This window comes from Anabrus simplex, chromosome 2 (genome assembly GCF_040414725.1).
Source record: "Anabrus simplex isolate iqAnaSimp1 chromosome 2, ASM4041472v1, whole genome shotgun sequence".
NCBI classification, from domain to species: Eukaryota; Metazoa; Arthropoda; class Insecta; order Orthoptera; family Tettigoniidae; genus Anabrus; species Anabrus simplex.
The window spans coordinates 715,487,927-715,500,264 of record NC_090266.1 but is presented as its reverse complement, the minus strand read 5'-3'; the positions used below and the strand labels follow the sequence as shown (position 1 = coordinate 715,500,264).

Genomic DNA, 12,338 nt, shown 5'->3' with positions numbered 1-12,338 from the left:
ACCTATGTGTGTTCATGCGACGTAAAGCAAATTGTAAAAAGAAATGAGAAAGAAAGTATAATGGTAATGGGTGATTTCATTGCGAAAGTTGGAAATAGAACTTAAAGGTATGAAAAAATAATGGGTAAATGTGAAAGATGTGGAAGCTAATGGGAACAGTAAGCATTTAGTAGACTTTTATGTTAGTGTGGGTTTTGCCGTTGGTAATTCGTTTTTTCAAATGTAATAGTACGTATGGTGAAGCGGTACTAAGTCCAAAACAGACTATATCATAACAGATTTACTTTCTGATATACAGATCACTGTCTAAACTGCAGTGCATAAGTATTACAAGCACTGTGACATGGAAAGGGAGGTCTGTTTGTAGGCAGATAAGGGACAGAAGTATATTGATGTAATTGGTGAAGTATAGACTGTAATCAGGTCCAGGATATTAAAAAAATGAATGGATGGCATGCAGGGAACAATAGTGTGTAAATAGGGGGCAAATGCACAGCTTTTGGTGAAGTGATGAGGCAGCTTGTAAACATAAAAGGAAGGCTTTTCCAAAATGGCTTCAAACAAAAACTGATGTAGTTGGAGAACAGTACATAAAGGAAAGAAACAGAGCATGACAAATAATTGTAGATTCTGAAAGACTTTGGCAAAAATCCAGGAGCCCCTAGGTTGTGTGGCAGGGAAAACTTCAGGCGTTTTAAGAATCTTCAAAAGGGAGGAAAAAAGATGATGAATATTGTTTTTGGCAAAATCAAGCAAACTGATTGTAGATCCCAGGAAATCACTGGACTGATGGGAGGAATATTTTGAGGATCTATTCTGTGAAAGTAAATATTTCTGATGTAGACTTGGACAGCAGAATTCATTGGGTGGAGAACAAAAATTGTACTTGAGCAAGTGGAAAGGGTGGCAGCTAACTGCAGTGTTATAAACCAGCAGGTTTAGATGTAATTTGACCTGGCATTGTTACCTGATTGGGTAAGGATCTCCTGATTGGAAGAAAGCAGTAATTGCTCCATTCACTGCACACTTGTGAGCAAAATTTCTGACTTGTATGAAAACAGCAATTTAGGTTTGTAATGAAATGTCTCAACCGCACTGCCCTCTCCAGAGTCAGCCTTCTTTCCCCTCATGATGCTTCTAGCAATATGATTGTCAATTATCTTCCCTCAAAAGATGAGTGGAGTGTAACATTCACTCCCTCCTCTAATCATATTATCTTGGTATAGCCCCACTTCTCCTTATTTTCTCCAATCGTAGCAAACTTCAGTCAGAGATGGTATTTCTGATCCAGTCTTCATTTTACACTGACAAGGGAACATCCACAATGGTAAAGTCGCCGATCGTGATGAAACTTAGCAAACACATTGAGGTACATGTAAAAACAATGCCAGCATCAATTTTAGGTGCCAACATTCATTAGCGCGTTAACTAAGGGGCCTAAAAGTTGCGACATTTCAAGTTCCGCGCGATCAGCGATGAATACCTGCTGGCCCAATGCTAAGCCAGCACACACACTTCCCGTCTGGAGACACACCCTCTGCACTGCCTTTTACCCTCCAAGTGGTTCTCCCCGGCACGTTCCCCTTCCTTCTCCTCGCACTTGCCGGCTGCTTGGCTGTGGAACGAGACCGGCGCTATATTTTGCTTCTTTACGTACTATAATTATTGAAATCCTTTAAATCACGTTCCGTTTCACTCATAATGATAATAAATAACCTAAATGTATTTACTCATATTTTATGCAAATGTTATATTTTCATTCCTGCTAATTCTGGTAGGTTGTCAATTCGTAGGTACAACCCCGAGTTAAGCACCATCGGGCGTGGACAAATGTGGTATAAGGTACCGCGTCCGACCTAGGCTTAAATTATTATTTACGTCTGAAACACCTTGAAGCTGTCGGTAGTATCATTTAGAGTGGACATACATATGAAATTTATTAAAATAAATCACCCACCTTGAAACAACGTTAAATATCCTTTTATTTAAAGAAATTACGTGCACGGGTAGAGGATCTCAATGAATGTAATGAGATGTTGTACCTCGGGATATCAAAATATGGTTACAGGTCCAGACCTTCTTTACATGTCCACTCCCCTACCCCCATTTTGTGTTCGCTATCAGTTGTGTCATAACGAAACGAAATCCCGAACAACAGCAATTATAAACTCCGAGTTAGAAACTGCTTGTATTTCCCGTATTACGTATAAGGAATCTAGATAGAATGTTTTTATTTGTGCTTGTATTGAACGATGTATTTATGTTTTGCAGTGAAAGGCACAACACATTTCAATTGCAGCCATGCTTATCGAACATAATTCAATTAAATGCATAGACAACTTTGATATGAGTATGACATGGAATGATTGACGTAATAAGCAAAGTCTTTAAAAAGAAATAAAGATGTGCATTTATATATGCAGTAGATATACCGTAATCACAGGCAGAGCTGTAGTCCTACTTACTCGTACTTTTGCGCTATAGCTGACAGAGGTCTATGTATTCAACAAGTAGCCATATTAAAGTATCACACTACAGTCTTCTGGGTACAATGGCAGTTACATACGTAAAAGTGTACATGGCTATTGTACGAACTGGTACAACAATGTAAACTGCCTGTACAATGTGGAAATTCCAAGGGAGAGCTATGAGGAAGGCTGATAGCGTACGCAGTGTAGCACAGGTTCTGTTCGACAGCTAAGCAGACGGCAGCGCGGGGAGAGGGAAACGAGTGATGCTGAACCAGGTGGGGCGGAGGGGAGGAGGAGCAGTGGTGTGGCACAAAGCAGTGTTCTGGCTAAGCATTGGTCAGGAGGAATTCATCGCTGTTCGCGCAGAACTTGAAATGTCGCAACTTTAAGGCCCATTAGTTAACGCGCTAATGAATGTTGGCGCCTAAAATTGATGCTGGCATTGTTTTTACATGTACCTCAATGTGTTTGCTAAGTTTCATCGCGATCGGCGACTTCACCATTATGGATGTTCCCTTGTGAGTGTTATATTGTTTATTAGTTCATATTTGAATTTACTTCAAGCCAGTCAGAGGTAAGGGCTGAGGGGGAGTCAGATCTGTTAGTGAGGTAAATGAAGAAACCTTGCGGAAGGAAAAACTTGGGCCAGATTTTGTACACCCAAATGAGTCTCCTAAAAGCGAAACGGATAAAGTCCACTTTTTACAAGAAATGAGATAATGGTAGAAATATATCGGCAAAAGATGTGTCTACTGAAGCATGAAATAATATACTAGCAAAATCCATAACATCCTTAAGTATTTCCCCTTTAAAAACTCAGGTTATATGCAAAAGCGGATAAAGTCCACTGTGTTTTAAAAGCAGAATGAGTAAAGGACGCTTCAACCAACCAGAACCTGACTTCTATGTCACGTGACAACAACATATAACATTGCTACCATTATGCTAAAGCTGCATGCTTTCTACTAGTCCTTTATTCGTAGTTTTATATCAGAGATTGCTTGCTTTTCATTGTTGAAAATGGAAGTATCACCTTCTGTAGTGTCTCCATCAAAGGCGAGAAAGAAAAGAGTCAATCTCAGTGCGACTAAGAGAGCTGTTCCAAAAGAATTGAGGTAAGTAGATAGCTTGCTTTCGTACAAGAGAACACACTAATATTGAGGATAGGACGATAATAGCTATGCTCCGAAGGTGGCTCCTGCAAGCACCAAGAGACGTAGAGGAGGTACAGTTAATTTTTCCAGTAAGAGGTCGTTCCTTCATTCCCCCTGATCGGTTATTCGGTCTCTGTGATAAAGAATTCAAGAAGAGAGAAGTAATCGAAGATTCACAAACCTACATTAACATCATAGAAAGATTTTCAACCATTCGTCAACCAGGGATTGACATGGATATACTTAACTGGAAACAAGGGGCAACATAGCACATATAACCTATTCAACAATGGCACTTTAAATTTGCACCTTGCAAGCGCTACTTTTTCAGATCAAAAACGTCTCATCTCATGTTCCTTGTGGATGGGGAGCCAGTTTTACTATCATAGAACTGGAACCTACAGATCACTGATGAAAACTAAGAAGAATATGTCAGCTATATACCCTTCACCTGTTCTAAAGAACACTACTTCAGTCAATAAGAATAAAGTGTCAGGTGTGAAAAGGCTCCTTGAATTGCACTTTGGCTCTGACTGGAAGTTGAGCCCATCACTACGTTGACTTCTTCGACTCTTGGGTGAGTCATCAGTCAGATGTCAACGAAAATGTCGATAATGAACTTTACAGTGCAACAGAGGAAGCTCCTGAACTGTGTGTTTAAATGTCTACCCAGGGCACTCTTAAACCATAGTGAAAGAAACATGGATATTATGTCTTCGTGTATTTTGTGCTTTTAATAAATAGTAGCAAAACAAGTAAAATCCATACTGATAACATGCAAAATGAATAAAGTCCACTTCTTAGAAGCAAAATCAATAAAGTCCACTTTTAAAACAACAATACCAGTCTAAATAATAATACTACGATTATTATTACTTGTTCTAATAATCAGTGAATTTTTTTGTGATTTTATGCTTATATTTCGTAAGCAACTGCCTTAATGGAAGGTGTTAGTGGTTTTTAGCCATTTTCTCAAAATGTGCTGGAGTGGACTTCATCCGTTTTGCTTTTAGGCGACTCAAATGTACAAGACAGGAAGAATTGAAACTATTATTGAGTTGTCTCTCTGATCAGTATTGGCACTTGGTCCTCATGTCTCAAATCAGAAACACTTCCGTCCTTATCACTTGAAGATTATTGTATTCACATTCAGCATTACTATTCTAGAACCAGTCACAAATAATATTATCCATGCTAGACTAGAATGCTCCCATGCTTGTTTGTGGAAAAAAGAACACTTAAGTGAAGGAAATAGGTGCGATCTATTTTTTGCATTTCAGAAGAGTTACTGTTTACAAAACAAAATAAAGTTCAGCTAGCTTCTTTTATGTTTTGACCACATGCAGAAACAAACAACGTAATTTTGCTGGCTCAGTACCGGTAATTGTGAAAGTGCATCTGTAAATACTCTGTGTTCGGACGGATTTGTCCATCAATGTATGTTCCTGTCTCTCAAGTGCTGAATGGAATATTCTGTCAGAGTATAGCATGGAGTTAGCAGTATATCTATTTCAGTATTGTCAGATCCATTTTATTCAGTGATAGCTTGAAGATTATAACAAGACTATATTTTTTTGCTCTTTTTCACGTAGTGGATATAGAACACCAATACTTAGTTGTAAAATTCCACTAGAAAATACCAGTACATTTTTATTATTCTATGAAACCGCATTGTACTGTATGTTATTGGCTAAAAATCAGTTAATATAAGTACTGTATTTCTCCGAATCCCAGGCGACCCTGAATGGAAGACGACCCCCACTTTTTCCTTGAAAAAATTAAATCAGGCTTTAAAAATGCGTTGTGAAATCATGCAGGTGCCTTTCTTGTACAGTACACATTTTGAGACTATCTTTACCTTCACGCCAGCGCTGAATATTTGCTTTAGTTATGCCGTATTTTCTTGTGGTTGCAATTATTCTTTATTTCCGTGAGTTTCATAACCATTAAATTAAAATTGGCATAATATCGAAGAGAACCCATTGAAAATTTGCCGGCAATACCTATTACATGTCGCTACAATACGGCGATCCATCAGGAAAATATTACTGCTTTCTATAAAACTGTTACTTTTACTAAGCGTCAGGTACAACCGGCTGCTGCTAGGTGCACATCCCGCTTGCCGGCTTCGGCCGACTTCAGCGGCTAGCAATCTACAGTGAGGACGCAGACGTTGAAGGTAAAAAAGTTTATTGTGCCCGTGTGTTTTTCATACACATACCTGAAAATCTAATCTTCGACTTTTTAAAGTGTCCTTGTTGTGGGCGACTGAATGAATCTTCCTTTTTTATACTACACATTTTTAAGCTATCTTTGTCTTCACGCTAATGCGAAACATTGGCTTTGGCTATGCCGTACTTTCTTGCGGCTCCACAACTATTATTCTTCATTTCTGCATGTTTAATAACCATTAACTTAAAATTGGCATCATAATATCAATGAGAACCCATTGAAAATTTGCCGGCAATACCTGTTCCATGTGTCTTTACAATACGACGATCCATCACAGAAATATTCCTGCTGTATGTAAAACTGTTAATTTTACTAATTGTCAGGTGACATTAGACGCGTTATAAATCCGCCACTGAGTAGCCATGGCCTTTCTAAGAATTTGAAGGCTCGCGTGTTTTGATGCTGTTCTGTGGATTTGAGAAACTTTTTTGTAGAAGCTAATACAGGGACATTTTTGTATCTCTTCAGGGGATTGTTGGTCGCCCATGCTGCGAGCCTGTCTCCCGTCAAGTAGAATGTTGTCCTCTTTTCACTATTTTCCGAGAACCAATGACTTTACACAGAGGCACTACAACTAGCTGCCACAGCTGGCGATGTAGCCTGTAGGCCTAATAAAGACATGGACATTGAAAGTCGGCGTGGTTACTGTGGTAGTTGCATAAAATCAATTCCATTATGAAGCCTGTATTGTTGTATGTACTGTATACTTAATCAAAAGGTATGGTCAAATCTTCCACCTTTACAATACTAACATTGTTTATTTTATTTAAATAACATTTTAAAATACGGAACGTGTTTCATCTATCTTGTAGACATCATCAGCTGAAAAGTTTTAAGATTAAAAACGAAGTACGAGGACAAAAACACATTAAAATAATTCGGAATACCGTATGCGTCAGTTAAAATGTTTGTACATTATGTTGGAATGTTCCGAGCACAAACACTTGAATACTTTTAAAAATGAGAAATGAAGATATTGAACACATGAGATAGTTCAGTGAAATTGGTAATAGAGTCCTTCTTGACATGATGATGTGCTGACATACAGTTTTGCCGAATGCGTCGATAAAAACTTGGTGATATGAAACACAATGTTTAGTTCTAGTAGAATGAAGATAAAATTAAATGTATATTAAACATAAGTGATGGTTCCAGTAAAATAAAATTGAGTTTGTCTTGTTGGCGTGATTAAAAGGTAGGCAGAATATCTGATGGTGTTTTCATAGGTGGAAATGTGCATAGAGTGCCCTAAAACAAGAATGAAGGCTATTATTAACGTTAAAAGTAGGCAAGTTTCTAAAGCAACTTCTAATACAAAAGAATGGAATAAAATGTGACACATCTGATTACTTACGTCCCCGCCCTGAGAATGGCTAGCTCAAGCGTATATTGATGTTTATGGCTGATGGGAGGTGAACTGTGGAGGCCGTGTGTGATGGAAGCTGATATGAGGGGTGAGTAGGGGAAGGCTGGAACCAGTGGGCGGGGAGCGACTGCGTAGAGGTTTGTTACGAGGCTTGTTCAAATAGGAACTGTTGAGTAATGCCTCAAAAATTACGTTCACAGTTTCTGAAATTTCATTTAAATTGTAAACAGGATTGCATTTTTAGTCTATATTAATAGATGTTTTCTAAAACGTTGAGTAAATTGCCCTTGTTATAAAAGTAGAGAATTTTTAAGTCCTGCTCTATGGAGGTGAAGGAATGATTGGACTCTGTTATACGAGTGCTCATGGCGGAATCATTTTTGTATTTGGAGGCGTTGATGTGTTCTTTATATATAATTTAAAAGTTTCTTCCTGTTTGCCCAACGTAGCTCGCGGAACATTGGTTGCAATTTAACTTATATACACCTGATTTGTTGAATTTATTCCTGATGTTATTGATTTTGTGCTAGTTGTAAAAGGGATTAGTACTGTTGTTGACTGTTTTAAAGGCAATTTTGACATTATGTTTCTTAAGAATATTGGTGATTTCGTAAATATTTTTATTGGTATAAGTGAAGACGAAATAGTTATCTGGTTTCTTTTTTGTCTCTCTGAGCAGAATTGAAGTGGATTTGTTAACCAGGCGAGTTGGCCGGGAGATAGTAGGTTTGAACCCCACTGTCGGCAGCCCTGAAAATGTTTTTCCGTGATTTCCCATTTTCACACCAGGCAAATGCTTGGGCTGTACCTTAATTAAGGCCACAGCCACTTCCTTCCCATGGTCCCTTTCCTGTCCCATAGTCGCCATAAGACCTATCTGTGTCGGTGCGACGTTAAGCAACTATGATATAGATGTTGATTCTCATAGGGAATCTGAAATATTTGTCCTGAATGAGTAAATTTATAATACCAATATAAATGGTCCTTTATTGGACATTATAAATTTTCCAGCTAACTCATTCTTGGTTGCCAGCATTTCGCCCTCGTGTGCTAGGGTGGGCTCATCAGTTGGTACCTAGCACACCTACCAATATGCTGGCTAGTGCATACCGTGGAGGAGCGTATTGGTAGGTGTGCTAGGTACCAACTGATGAGTCCACCCTAGCACACGAGGGCGAAATGCTGGCAACCAAGAATGAGTTAGCTGGAAAATTTATAATGTCCAATAAAGGACCATTTATATTGGTATTATAAATTTACTCATTCAGGACAAATATTTCAGATTCCCTATGAGAATCAACATCTATATCATCTGATGGCCAAGCAGGCATAAATTTTTTGTAATGAGACAAAGTCTCTCAGTGCATTGGCACTGCCGGTGGCTCCAGTTAGCCTACGCAGTGGCCTCAACGGTATGCACTAGCCAGTGTATTGGTAGGTGTGCTAGGTACCAACTGATGAGCCCACCCTTGCACACGAGGGCGAAACGCTGGCAACCAAGAATGAGTTAGCTGGAAAATTTATAATGTCCAATAAAGGACCATTTATATTGGTTAAGCAACTAGCAAAAAAAAATTTATTGGAATCATCACTTATGTTTAATGTACGTTTAATTTTATCTTCATTCTACTAGAACTAAACATTGTGCTCCATATCACCAAGTTTTTATCGACGCATTCGGCAGAACTGTATTTCAACACATCATCATCACGTCAAGAAGGACTCTATTACCAATTTCATTGAACTATCTCATGTGTTCAACATCTTTATTTCTCATTTTTAATAGTATTCAAGTGTTTGTGCTCGGAACATTCCAACATAATCTACAACATTTTAACTGATGCATTTGGTATTCCGAATTATTTTATTGTGTTTTTGTCGTTGTCCTTTGTTTTTAATCTTAAAACCTTTCGGCTGATGATGTCTACAAGATAGATGAAACATGTTCTGTTATTTTTAAAAGTTATTTAAATAAATAACTTTTTAGTATTGTAAAGATGGAACATTTGACCATACATTTTGATTAAATACCATGGTAGTTGCCAGTGGTATTCGCTACTGTTAGGTCGCGAATGCAAGATGACCCTTCATTTTTCATAGGAGATTTGAGAAAAACCGTCATTTTGGATTTGGAGAAATACGGTAAATATAAATTGTATAAGGATACAGTCCTCAGTTGCCAAATTAGAACATACTATTATCTGCTATACTTACATGCAGTTGCAACTTTTAAGAAAATCTCCTCTGTCCGGGTAAATAGAAATATCTGTTCTTTCTGTGCCTTAAGGATTAGACTTCATGTGTGTATGAACCATGAACGTCCTTTTTTATGGTAATGTTTTGATATATGTAGAACTTTGCCTGTAACAAGTATAACAATATTGTGTGATAAATATGAAAACTATGTAAGAGTCAGCTCTCCTAATATGAGGAACATATTGAGACTTCATCGGCCCTTCCAACATCCATCTCTTCTGTGACCTCTTCCTGTGGATTTACCCTACTGTAAAATTTATTAAATCACTACCAGTGTCATCTGTTTATTCCAGGGCAAGAATTGCTTTGCTTATACATTAATGTGTCCCACGTTGTACATTAACACAAATCAGTGACCCTGGGAGCACTTGCTGGTAACGTAACGAGCTTATAATCCTCCCTGTCAACTCCATATTTATAACTGTTTATAGAGTGCCTGCCTCTTACGTCTTTAGACCATGAGATATTGAACCATTTCAGACTCCAGTCCATAGCATACGTAGACTTGAGATAGTTTCAGCGTGGCCATCTCTTTCTTCAGTCATGTCTTAGTATACGGACGAATATTTGAACCCAGGTGGTTGTGGACGATAGCAATTCTACCTACACTGTTCACTGCTGTCTCTGCACCCTCCAGAGTTCATAGTTCTTAAGTTTCTTCACTTCACGCTCCATACCTCATCTGCTGATATTTATGGACAATTTCCACATGTGTAGGCAAGTACGTTAAAATATGCACCATGAAAAGTTCCACTATTTGTAGATATGATTTTTTAATCCTAGCTCTGATAGTCAGCGAACAGCATCCTGTGCCAATTCTGGGGAGTCTGTTCAGCATGATTCCTTGCACATACAGTAAAACCTCAAATATCTGTCCCTCGATTAACAGTTCTGCGTATTACATGTCGCCTAAAAATATAACCTCAATTTTTTCTTAAAAGCAGTGTGCAGTCGCTCCAAAACTGAATGAGCATACTCTCGATGTTAATAATAATAATAATAATAATAATAATAATAATAATAATAATAATAATAATAATAATAATGATTTAAAAAATGTTATTGGTTTTACATCCCACGAACTACTTTGACGGTTTTCGGAGACGCTGAGGCGCCGAAATCTTGTCTCGCGGATGTTCTCTTATGTGCCAGTAAATCTTCAGACAAAGGCTGACTTATTTGAGCACCTTCAAATACCACCGGTCTGAGCCAGGATCAAACCTGACAAGTTGGGGTCACAAGGCCATCACCTCAACCGTCTGAGCCACTCAGCCTTGCTCTTGATGTCAAGCTATCTTGATCCAGTATACCGGTTTGGAGTGACTGTACAGTACATGAGTCCACAATCATTACATAACTACTGTATGTACACACGCATTGACCAGCAATCCGCATTGAAGACATGACTACCGAGCTCGATAGCTGCAGTCGCAGAAGTGCAGCCAGTATCCAGTATTCGGGAGATAGTAGGTTCGAACCCCACTGTCGGCAGCCCTGAAAATGGTTTTCCGTGGTTTCCCATTTTCACACCAGGCAAATGCTGGGGCTGTACCTTAATTAAGGCCACGGCCGCTTCCTTCCGACTCCCAGCCCTTCCTTGTCCTATCATCGCCATAAGACCTATCTGTGTCGGTGCAACGTAAAGCAACTAGGAAAAAAAAAAAAAAAGACATGACTACATCGAGTTTTTACTGTGTAATTGTATGTTGTACAAAATTATTTTTTAACTGTTGTGAAAGGGTTGCTATTCGAATTCAACAGTCACAAGCTTTATTATCCATTCCATTATTGATGAATAATGTAATGTGCCCTCTCCCACCCCACAGAGTGTAGAGTATGGTATGCTGGTCATTTCTGCTTCAGAAAGATACCTACAACTTATTTTGGTAGCGTGTGACATTTTCGAGTACGTATCTTTCATCTCGTTCTCTGTCAAGGTTAAATACTTTCACCACTTCAGCTACTGTATCATAAATATTTCACATTGCACCGGAATCAGAAACCAGCCTAGAGGTCCGTCATAATCAACCTCTGCTATTTATAAACAGGTAAGCTACATCCTGTAGTGTAAAGGAAGGAAAGGTGAATGTAACCAGTATAGTTGAACATTTATTTTCCGTTCTAGCATCCGAGAAATGTTGAGTTCAAAATCTACAGTAAAGAGAAAATGTGTAGTTTTAACCATCAAAAATAAAGTGAATTAATTGAACGGTTAAGGGAAGGTGATCTTTCTCAAATTTAGCATCAGAGTTCGGTTTTCATGTGACAACAGTGTGGGACCTAATGAAGAGTAAAGACAAAGTGTTGTGGTTTGCAGCGAGTTCTGACATGAATGCCTGTAGAATTCAGCTGGAGGCTCCTCCGAGCCAACTTGGAGATAGTGGTCATCGGCTGTAATTGTAGAACTTGAACAGCCTATTGTGGCTAAGTCATAAACACTACCTATTGTTCTGAAACTATTCTATGTTTGAACTACCTCATTGTCTGTTGCGCACTGTCATCCAATTTCCCTTGCTGATAATCCTCCTCGTAAAGTGTTTATCTGGAAATGATCAAGAATGTCAACATTTTCCTTCTTCCCATCAGGGACTTTGGTTACCCTGTTCTGAACATGACTTTAATGCTTCCTTATTTTTTTTTTTTTTTTTGCTAGGGGCTTTACGTCGCACCGACACAGATAGGTCTTATGGCGACGATAACTTCCTTATTAATACTACAGCTTCAACTGGAATGCTGCCTGCCATTTGAGTTTGATGTGTCTATAGGTTGGGCTATGTACAGGTGTGGTTTTGTTTACTAACAACTTAGAGTTTTTCAGGTCTGCACATGAACATGAATTCATTGAAACTTCTTACAGTG

At 38.5% G+C, this 12,338-nt stretch overlaps 1 protein-coding gene across 1 annotated transcript in view; it reads left to right on the top strand.

Moving 5' to 3' along the window:
- Positions 1-12,338, top strand: part of LOC136863061 (dnaJ homolog subfamily C member 2) — a 153,538-nt gene that overhangs the window by 71,214 nt on the left and 69,986 nt on the right. The window lies entirely within an intron of this gene.